Source organism: Dermacentor andersoni, chromosome 5 (assembly GCF_023375885.2).
Source record: "Dermacentor andersoni chromosome 5, qqDerAnde1_hic_scaffold, whole genome shotgun sequence".
Lineage (NCBI taxonomy): Eukaryota > Metazoa > Arthropoda > Arachnida > Ixodida > Ixodidae > Dermacentor > Dermacentor andersoni.
Window position 1 is genome coordinate 133630606 of NC_092818.1, and position 10671 is coordinate 133641276.

The window sequence follows — 10671 nt, forward strand, 5'->3', positions numbered from 1 at the left end:
TCGGGTCGCTGCCGCCCGTCTCCTGTGCAGCCGAGTGTGTGGCAACTGATTTTAGTTTTTGCACAGTGAACTGCGTAGTTGGCTACGAGGGACGCCGGAGTTAATGGAGGATGTCATAATAATTTTGCCCTATAGTATCAGCGTCGCTATATAACGTTTCGCTGAAGCTATTTCTCTATATGTATAGATTATTTTTTAAATGAATTGTAGACACAATTATCAGAAAAAGAGAGGTATCTTGTACTCGCTACAATGAAGCGCACAAAGCGAGCATTTAACATAGACATATAGAAGTGACGAACTTCATTTCAATCGAACGTTCGTTTTCCCCGGGTCGCAATGCAGTCCTGCACTTTGCTTGTTTAGGTATATTCGCACTTGACTATTGAACGAACGGCCGGCTTGCTAAATTCTACAGGAATAGATAGGCTGCAGTTCTTTGCGAAAGTTCTAACGCCCTCACCGCCAATTCACGAGCGCTGTGTTCAGCAGACTCCGTTCCGAGGGGCACAGAGGACGGTTTCCAAACTTCGGTGGGCGTGGCTGGGGCCGAAGGCGTGTAGTAGGCCGTCGCAGCCGATTCGGAGAAGGAACGCTTTCTGCGCACTTTTCCATCTTGGCGATGCTTCTCAGGAGCCTTGCGAAGGGCAATAAAACGCCCCAGGTCGGATTAAAGGCCAGTCAATACTGTTAACTGATCACTTGCCCGCATTTAATATAAAATGACGGTTGCTATGTAGAACAAAGTAACACAATGCTACTACCTATAATCACAAAGAAAGCGCTGCAGTTGAAGAAAAGTAGCAAGGAGCTGAGTAATATACTCCGCTCGGACGCTACAGGGTAGAATAACGTTTGGGTGAACCTACGTACTACTCATCGTTCCCACATTGTAGCCGTTGAGCTGTATTGGCGGGTCATAGCAAAAGCCTAATTTCTCCCATGACATGTCATGGTCGAAACACATTGACATCATATGTAACAAAGCTTTTAGACGTGTCGGTTACCTCCATCGTTCATTGCGTAAGGCTCCAAAGGATACCAAACTGATGACGTATAAAACACTTATCCGCCCCATTCTCGATTATGGCTGCATCATATGGAATCTTCATAAGAAATCCAATATTAAAAAGTTAGAATCAGTCCAAAAGAAATCAGTGCGCTTCATTTTTCGCAACTATAGCCGAGATTTTTCCCCTTCTTCCCATTATACAGCTACAGGTCTTACAGTTCTTTCATCTCGCAGCCGCTTAGAATGCATGAAATTTTTACACACGCTGATTCATTCTGAGCGCCTTGTTACACTAAATAGTTACTTGAACTTTAGTCCACCTTCTATCACTAGGAGTTCTCATAATCTCAACCTTATCCCTTTCTTTTGCCGAACGGAGATGTTCAAGCGCAGCTTCTTTCCATTGGCCATTGAACTCAGGAATTCACTGCCTGGAAGCATCCGCTCTTTACCTACGCAATAATTTTTGAAAACAATTACATATACTTGATATTCATATTTTTTGTGCCTGTATCTTGTTTGCTTGCTTTCCTTTTTTTTTCTTCACTGCCCACTCCTGCAATAGCCTCACCGAGGCTGCAGTATGTATAAATAAATTTAAAAAAAAAGCCTGTGCCTGGTACCTTTTTGTAGACTGTTTCACAATACTCTGTCGCAGGAGTTGCGAAAAGTGCTCAGCACTCGATACTATGCATGCAACTGAGCAGATGACGCTGTGAGGCAGAAGGGGCAGACGGAGCACGGACACATTCGCTTTCCTGACATTACTCCTGGCTGGTTGGCTCAAGTTGTGACGTCCCCTACCATATAATAATAGAGTGAAGCAAAGTAACTCAATCTTTGCACGAAACTACACGACACCCTGGACAGTGCAATATGCACAATCGGGTGGACAGGAGCGACACGTGGCGCATACCTTGCGGTGCTTATTCCGTAATTGGCTCAGGAAGGCCTGAGTGGCACCGTAGAGGCCACACCGACCGCCCGACGGCATAACGTCGCGCGCTGAGTAGATGATCGAGTGGATTCGGGGGTCGCGCTCAGGTCCCAGGTAGCGGCTGGCGCTCTCCACGTGGAAATGCTCCTCGGTGCCATCAGCCGCGGAGAGCGCGATACGACCCAAGAATACGCCGTTCGTCACGGCGCCCACCACGCGACTGCCGGGATATCCTGCACGCGGACGGTGGCACGGGCCAAAGATGAGCATTCCATGACTATATGGTAGCTGCTTGGTAGTCCCAATTTACAAGCGCATACACCGACACCAACCTTTTCCTCGACTACCCTGAATACGGTGCCTTGGTAGCACTTCACCGCGATACAGCTTCACTTGTATATTGTGCGGAAAAGCCAGGCACACCGTGAAGCTCTACCAAATTCACCAGCTTGCTGTGGTCTTAAGCATCCTTGTTTTAATACAGCGTGATGCCAAACACTAACGCCGACTGGAGGGCCGCGTCGCCCCTCAGCTGAATCGGCCATTGCGAAAGCTGCTTACGATTCCTTGCGATATATGCAGTTGCTTTAGAAACACTCCTCATGTCCAATCACCTGAAACATTGACGCCTGCCAACTGCTTAAAAATTGTAGCTGAAGAATTGCCGAAAAGCGTAAAGCTTCATTGAGAAGTACCGATCACTTGCCACGTGCGTGCGCGCGCGCGTGTGTGTGCTGAGGTCTCTGCGTACGTGTTTCTGTTAACGAATGTGCGCTTTTTAGGGACTTGAATAACGTGAATGTTTGTACTCCGGTGGATGTGCGTCTCGACGCGATCAAACTTATCGCTCTGTCCTTACTTGTGCAGGAGTAACTGACTTACGTTCACGTTCGTAGCTAATTTTTCTTTTAAAATGACGAAACCTTTGACACTTTTTCTTCAATTGTGTAACATTCCTTTAGAAGTACGACATGCAGTGACCGCCCCTACTGTGCGTAACCTGTCCTGTGTGTGCATGTTCTGCTTTGTTCTTTGAAAGCTCTCATGTTGTCCTTTCCTTCCTCTTGCCTGCCCTTCTTCCTATCTTCAATGTCTATGTTCCTCTGTCTCCTCCTCGTTTCTGGAGAGCAAGCCGGCGTTGTACGTCTTCCGGTGGCCGTTGCCAGCCTGATCCTCGCTTTCCCTTTCCTGGCAGGAAAGGGAAATAACTCCGCACCCGCACCAAAATGTTACGTGGAAAAAAACTAGGCAGAAACTATTTACACTATATTTACAAGGATCACAAGCACTGAATAAGCAGTCCCCGTAAATCACAAGGCACGTGGTTGTCTTCATCCAAAGGCCGCTCTACGGCTGTCATGTAGCAATATGGTTCCAGAAAAGAAATAATAACAATATTGTGAACTTGCCCAGGACGTGGCCCGAGTACATGTGATCGAGGCTGGCGTTGACTGGTCCACGGCTGGTCACCAGGAGAAAGTCGTCGGAGAAGGAGGATCGATCTCGCTTCAAGTGAAGCCGGAACAGCCTGGGAATATAGATCGCGCCAAGAAACGAATAAATGATGTTTCGTCAATATTGCCACTCGCTACTAGCTTGACCTGCACCCGTTTTGCCGCAAACATAACACCGCAAAGGGGCAAGCTGTGAACCGATCACTTCAGAACCGATCACTTGGGAGGTTCCCTCCCTCTCCACTCCACCCCCCCCCCCCCGAAAAAAAAAACAAAGAGAAATAACTATGGCATGGACCGTTCCTACGTTTTGACATTACAATGATATCTGACATGTATTATGCAGCGTTGAAAGATATTCTTATTTCAATATAACAGGTAACACTTCAGAGCCGGTATTTCCGGCTCTCTTAGCAGGGCAACACACATTGAAGTGTGGCAGACCAAATGTTGTATTTAATTTGCTGTAATTGCAGTGGTATAAGTATAAGGGTATCTTTCACTTCGGGATCTCTTTCGCTATGAACGTAAGCTTGTTAACTTCTGCTTACGGGCGAGAAGAAAGAGGTGTAGCTTTGGAATGTAGAAGGCAGATCTGTGACTTCAGATGGAAATTCCCGCCTCGCTTTTTGAAACTTTCGATGAAGCAAATAATACGAAAATATGAACTGAAATTGCACTGCGGCACGTGGGCGTATTCGGCTTCACCGTTTTAAGTGTTCTATTGGATTTATACGAGCGGGATCTTTGTCGAAGCAGCCGAGTAGCTCTGTCACAACGATAGTAAGCGTCTGCGTTAGAAGCACCTCCTCGCTCACCAGAACCTAGAGAAATCCCTACCTCTTACAAGAATCATTATCAGCATGTAATCACAATAATTGACGAGCATAACCACCTGCTTTGTTCATACTAGTCGAAAATACGCTGCCGGCGTATCAAGCCAGTGTCATAGGGAAGTAACGTTCGGTATTGCGAATAACCTAAATGAAACGTAAATGCAATTTGTTATATGATCCCGGCAGAAACGGGAGTAGCAGCTCATGCGGTGGCAGGAAATTAGTTCACGTCGAGAGAGAGCAAATGTGTGTGGCTCTGAATTAATGTAGCGAGGACAAACGCGTATTTACTCTGTCGCTATAACGATTATCGCAAATTGAAAGTGGCTCCGGTGGATTTCATTCTGAGCCTCCTCTAGAGAAAACATTATTTCCTGCTCGAATTTCGTGAGACTCTTTCATTTTCTTTTGAACCTAACAACCATTCACTGACATTGAAAAGAATAAAGGAGTTGACAAACATCATACAAACGTCATCGACGATGACTGCCAATGTAAGCGAACAGACTAACACTTCTAGAAATCTCTTCCCTTTATTGAAGGAATGATGCCCTTTACGCCGTGTTTTTATTCCGTACTTTCACTGAGAACACAGCCCTTAAACCATCACATGTGTAGCGGCAGTACAAGCAGACAGTAAGCGCGCCTCAAAGAACTACATCAGTTTGCGTTCGCCGAACGCACGGTACACGGGAGTGTTTTGCATTCTTGCGCCTTGCACTGGGTGTACGTTAAAAAATTACAAAGGCGTTAAAATTGATCCAAAGTCCCCCATTACTGCGCGCCTCATGATAAGACCGCCGCATTGGCGCGTAAGAGCGCAGAATTTTTTTTTCGTTAGCGAAAGCACCGCGCTACTCGGCTGCGGTCATGTGTCCGCAATATGTGCACTTTTGCATCGGCACTGCTGTACCGGCCTGAAAGCCCAACCTCCGACCTCGAAAACGGGCGACGGAGACAAGAAAAAGATATGCGTTAAAAAAAAATAAAATAAAGGACAACGGGGATGGCAAGGGGGCGGTTAGATTCGATTAAGTTCGGTAGCTATAGAACAAGCGAGCTTGAAACCACGATGCACCACTCCTCCTACGGCATACCTGTTGAGCGCCTTGAAAGTCACCTGGAGGTTGCCAAAGTCCCCAGGGATCCCGACGGAGCGCTTCCAGCGGCCTCCTGCTGGTCTCCCTCGGTGGGTACTTACAGGCTCGTACGACAGCGGCTCGTAGTGGCGCACGTAGCGGTTGAGAACTCGCGCTGCGTTGGTGGCAGATTCGTGGAGAGCGTTAAGGAGACAGGATTAAGGCACGCGCTAAACGACCCTTTTGATAGCTGGTGTTCACTGCAAGGGCATATTTCTACAGTGCAAAACGAATTTGAAAAGAAAGTGTGTTGAGTACAGCGGGATAAGGGATGCAAGAGGCAGGGGGAATGTCGTTCTGTAGGAGAATGATGCCCCGTATATAAAAACCCGTTTCCTTACTCACTCGGACCGCAGGAATTTCAAGTTGAAGTGAAGGAAAACGCGGCCGATGACGGCGGAGGTTCATTCATTCATTCACGTGAGTGCGAAATTTGCAGGCATTTGATGAGCCTCATTGGAACAGGACAGCCGGAATCGCCATGGGGAGTCTTGAGGTTTGGTCTAGGCATTTTCCCCCGTAGTTAGCCTATCTCGTTTTATAGCAATGGTTGTATAGACGACGTGACATAAGAAACTTAGGCTGACATCACGCCGCAGGAGAGGTTACACATGAGGTATACTGCATGCCACAGTTTTGAGAACGGGAAGCTTAGCAGTTGTTGTGAAAGGTACACAAATATTAAAGATCAGGCGTTCGGCTCGTCCTGAGGACTGTCAGTTGAGGATATGCCAGTCCTCGTAGTTCCTAACCTTTCATTGTAATTGTATTAAAAATTGCCATTGCCATCTTTAAAATCGAAGGTGACCGTGCGCACGTTTTGAAGGACTGCACCAATTTATTTTAAATGAGTTAGATCATCTAGACCCGGGGTTGCCAAACTTTCAAGCCTGGTGGAAACCCGCCAGCCTTCCCAGAGTTCCGCGAAACTTCTCTTCCCCATTCTGATGGTGATGTGGCGGTTTTATTTGTTAAATTCAAACTCTAACGTAAATATCAATCAAAGGAGGATGGGATCGGATTAGTTCTGATCACTCGCGGAGCCCTAAAATGCTCTTCGTGGAACCCCTGGTTCCGCTGACCTAGATTATTTCGAAGCCCATGAGATAGCTACGGACGCAAAAGGCTCGCGAACAAGTTGGGAAATGCTCGCACGAAAGAGAAAGCTCGCCGATACGTACCAATATTATTCAGGTTTAGTAGGAATACGATTAGTAACGGGTACACAAGTTTGTCGATAACCCATTTTGATTTTTTTGACAGCGTGCAACGAGAGCGTTTCTAATTTGTTCGCATCGAGCCACTTTTTACCCGGATCGTCCTGCACACATTCAAACGTACGGCCATTTAAGGTATTTATTAAGCAAGGGGTTTTGTGGAGTCGTTAGAGTCCAACTAGGCATCAACTGACATCATCGCGCTCGCCACCAGCACTACCTAGGAAGATTACCACCCATGGGAAGCACAACAGCCTTCAGAACACTTACCCGAACAGATATTCTCTGAAATGCAGACCATAACCACCATTATAACGTAGAAAATCTTCGGGTGTAGCATCGAATGGCGACCGAGCATAGCGTTCTTCTACTTCTTCTTCGTCGGTCCAGAAAAAATAGCACGTGCACATTTATGGCACGCGAGCGAGAGAGAGAGATAAACGCTGATTTGTGAACTAGCGATAGAGAGTTAGAGATCTCTCTGCCCCCTCAGGTGTGCGGCTTGCTCATTTCAGGAATCCGCGGGCTCTTGCTGCCACCCTGGCCCAGTCCACCAACTTTCACTGGTCATTCAGCCCTGGGCAATGATGATGATGATGAACTTCTGCCAGGGCTCGCACCCACTAAGGGGGATAGACCAAGAATCGGGCGGCAGGAGGAAACAAAAGGTCATTCTTATTTGAAAATGATAAAGGCAAAGTAAAAGAAACACAAGAAAGGAGACGTTGCAATAACCAGATTAGTATGCGAGTAGGCAGTCAGACTAACTGAAAGGTGAATGTTAAAAGAGGCTACAATTAAGAAGAAATTAATGTTAATGAAGAATTTAGAGAAACAAATTTGGGTGAAATGAATGCACACTTGATATCTAGAATAAAGATACAATAACTAGCAGGGCGATAATGTTGTTTCATTTCAATAATCAAATGCTGCGGAACAAACGTCTCTGTGACTGTAACCTAGCGTCGAGGCCCCAAATGCTAATAATATTGGTATACTTAACACTAATCCCCCTAATACAATTTTGCAGAGTGGAACTTCGAGTAATATCTTTCTATGGTGTGAATATCGTCTGCACGATAAAAAGCAGTGGTCTATTGATTCAATTTCCTTACAACTGTGGCACAGAGGGGACATCGTCAGACCAGCTCTATGTAAATAAAAATTCGATTGCAGAATGCGACAGCGCAGTCTGGTGTCAGTAACTTGCAGTCGCCGAGGACACCACTGTTTATTCCAGCGAAAACCGAGATGCTGAAAGTCTGGAAATGGGTATCAGCGATAATTTACTTAAATCATTTTGCAAATATAATTTTCTGCATCTCGATGCAGTGATGTAAGCTGTATCCGGTAAAGCAGAGATCAAAGGACCACTGAAAGATGTTCTGTCTAATAAATCTGCCATTTCGTTTAAGTATAAAGCGCAGTGGCCAGGAACCCACAGCAAATTATTTTTTTTGTAAAGTTGTACGGACTACATTTTGAAACATACTTAACTGTATTTGTTGCTGTGGAAAGTGACACACATACCGATAGAGAATCTGCAATTACGACAGCTGAGGATTAATTAGCGGGAAGCTTGCGAAGCGCTAAAATAATAGCCCATAATTCTGCTATGAAAATAGGCGTGTAATCTGGAAGGCGTATAGAAAAAGACCAACAGAGGGAAAAAGAGAAAATGCCTACGTCAACCTTGTCTTCAGACAGTGAAGCATCAATGGCTATTATATTGCTTGTTGCCAGGTGAGAAAGGTAATCTAGTAATTGGTCATTTAAATATTGGTATCGCATTAGTTTAGCATTTGAGGGGAAAATATCGTCAAATTCTACCTGAAGGCTGTTCTTGGATTTACTTTTTGGTTCAATGCGTTGAATTTGCACATTCAATGGTTTTTAGCTGTGCCTGTACAAATACAATCTGAGATGTGCGTAGTCGTGACCAATGATTATTAAAAAAATGAACTTGCTTCAATAAAGAAAACATACACTGATTTTCTTTGAGGAGAATCGCAAATGTTTAGGTATGTTTGGACTGTGAGGATCCAGACTCTACTTTTTAAACATGTTATGCGCGCTTCCATATACAGAACGGTGTTTGCAACAAATTTAGGGAGTCCAAGGCACAATCACAAAGCTTCCTTTTCTAAGAAAACCAAAGGCTGCATTTTATGGGCTGGGCTGCTGGGAAACAAGACACACCCAAGTTCCGTGATAGGTCGGACATACATATTACATATAATAATTAATGTATGTCTTCGCAACCCATATCATCGGTTACTGATCTTACGCAACCATCCCACGACACGAGTTGCCTTAGACGCGTCTTTTTCAATCTGGCTTATCCAGTTTAGTGTCCCATCATGCGTGATTCCCAGGCATTTAATAGAATCCACCAGGGGAATGAACTCTTGACAACGCATGAAGGAAATGTGAACGGAAACTTCTAAAGGAAAGAGAAGAAGTGTACTTTTAGTGACCTTCAGAGACATATGTATCTTCTAAATGCAAGTCTCAAGAGTACAGAATTTTGCAACGATTGATAAAGTGAATGTAGATCATCGTTATAAGCAAAGAAAGCAATGTCATCGGCATCAACGTATACTTGAGTGTCCTGGAGCAAAAGGATGGAGGTCAAAAACATAATAAATAAAACAGGAGATAACACTGACCCTTGAGGTACCCCGCGTTTCTGCTTATACCTAAACGATGAACATCCGCTTTGAAGACAGTAGAATTCACTTTCCCTTAAAAGCTCTGAAACTCATGCCATGATGTATTTCGGAAACCTGTAATTCTCTAGTTGCTTTATCAGTATGCCATGCTCTACAGAATCATAAGCTTTATTAGACATACGGTCGCTAATGCCGAATATTCTTTTTGGCGACGAGCAAGTTGTATGCGACTCTCTAAGTCTACGTGCGCACAACATATCGAGCACCCAGATCTAAAGCCAATTTGGCTGGAGCTAAGTATTAGGTTTTCATAAATGGAGGTGGTCATTCGGTCATTGAAATCTCTTTCTATTAGCTTGACCAAATCGGATGTGAGACAAATTAGTCTAATATTATCTAAATTATATCCACGTCCCTGTTTTTTTTCAAGTATGGGAATTATCTTAGCACTGTTCCGTTCTGAAGGTACCCAGGCATTCGCGATTTACCATAGTCAAAATTTGTTGCGGGGATAATTCATGCAGAATTTTTATCATGGCTGTGGTAACTCCATTTCGACCTAGCGCCGAAGAAGGCAGAGAGCGAACAACATCCGTCATTTCTTGTAATGTGACTTCCCTAAACTCCTCTAGCGGCAATGATTTCAATGGCTACGGTATGGTATGGTAGGGTAAATCTTTATTGTTTATGGTGGAACGATCGAAGTGAACTTGTTGTCTAGTCCCTTTCCAATATTTCCAATCATTCAGACATTCACGCGGCTTCTTATATGCGAAAAGACAAAAGCGTTATTTTTTCTGCAATCGGAATCTGCTTTCGAGAGCATAAAAATCTATAGAGGGCATTTTTGTTCTTAGATTTAGACATATAAGTGAAATTATTCCCATCATACTCATATTTGGCTTTAACTATCGTAAGCTTGAAATATGCAGCAATAAATTGGTAATCACTCCAATTACTTGGACATTAATGACAAATAATCATAACATTGATTACACATAATCTATAAGCATGTCATTGGTTTCCTTGATGAGCAGTGCGTATTGACAAGCGCTCAACACGGATTCCGGCAGGGCTTTTCCACAAGCACTCCGTTCGTAGAAACAATTCGCGATTTCGCCAACACAATAAATAATAGAAAACAAACTGACGCTATATTCATTTATTTCAGTAAAGCATTCGACAAAGTAGCTGACAGCAAATTACTTTACAAATTAAGTTTTATACTTAGAAACGATAAGCTATTAAAATAGATACAAGCGTACCTAACCAACCGTTTCCAATTCGTTGGGATAAACCAGACTTCCTCCAACACATTACCTGTTGCTTCTGGCGTTCCCCAGGGATCCGTGCTGGGTCCTCTTTTATTTTTGCTTTATATAATTGACATCTGCTGTCTGTCAA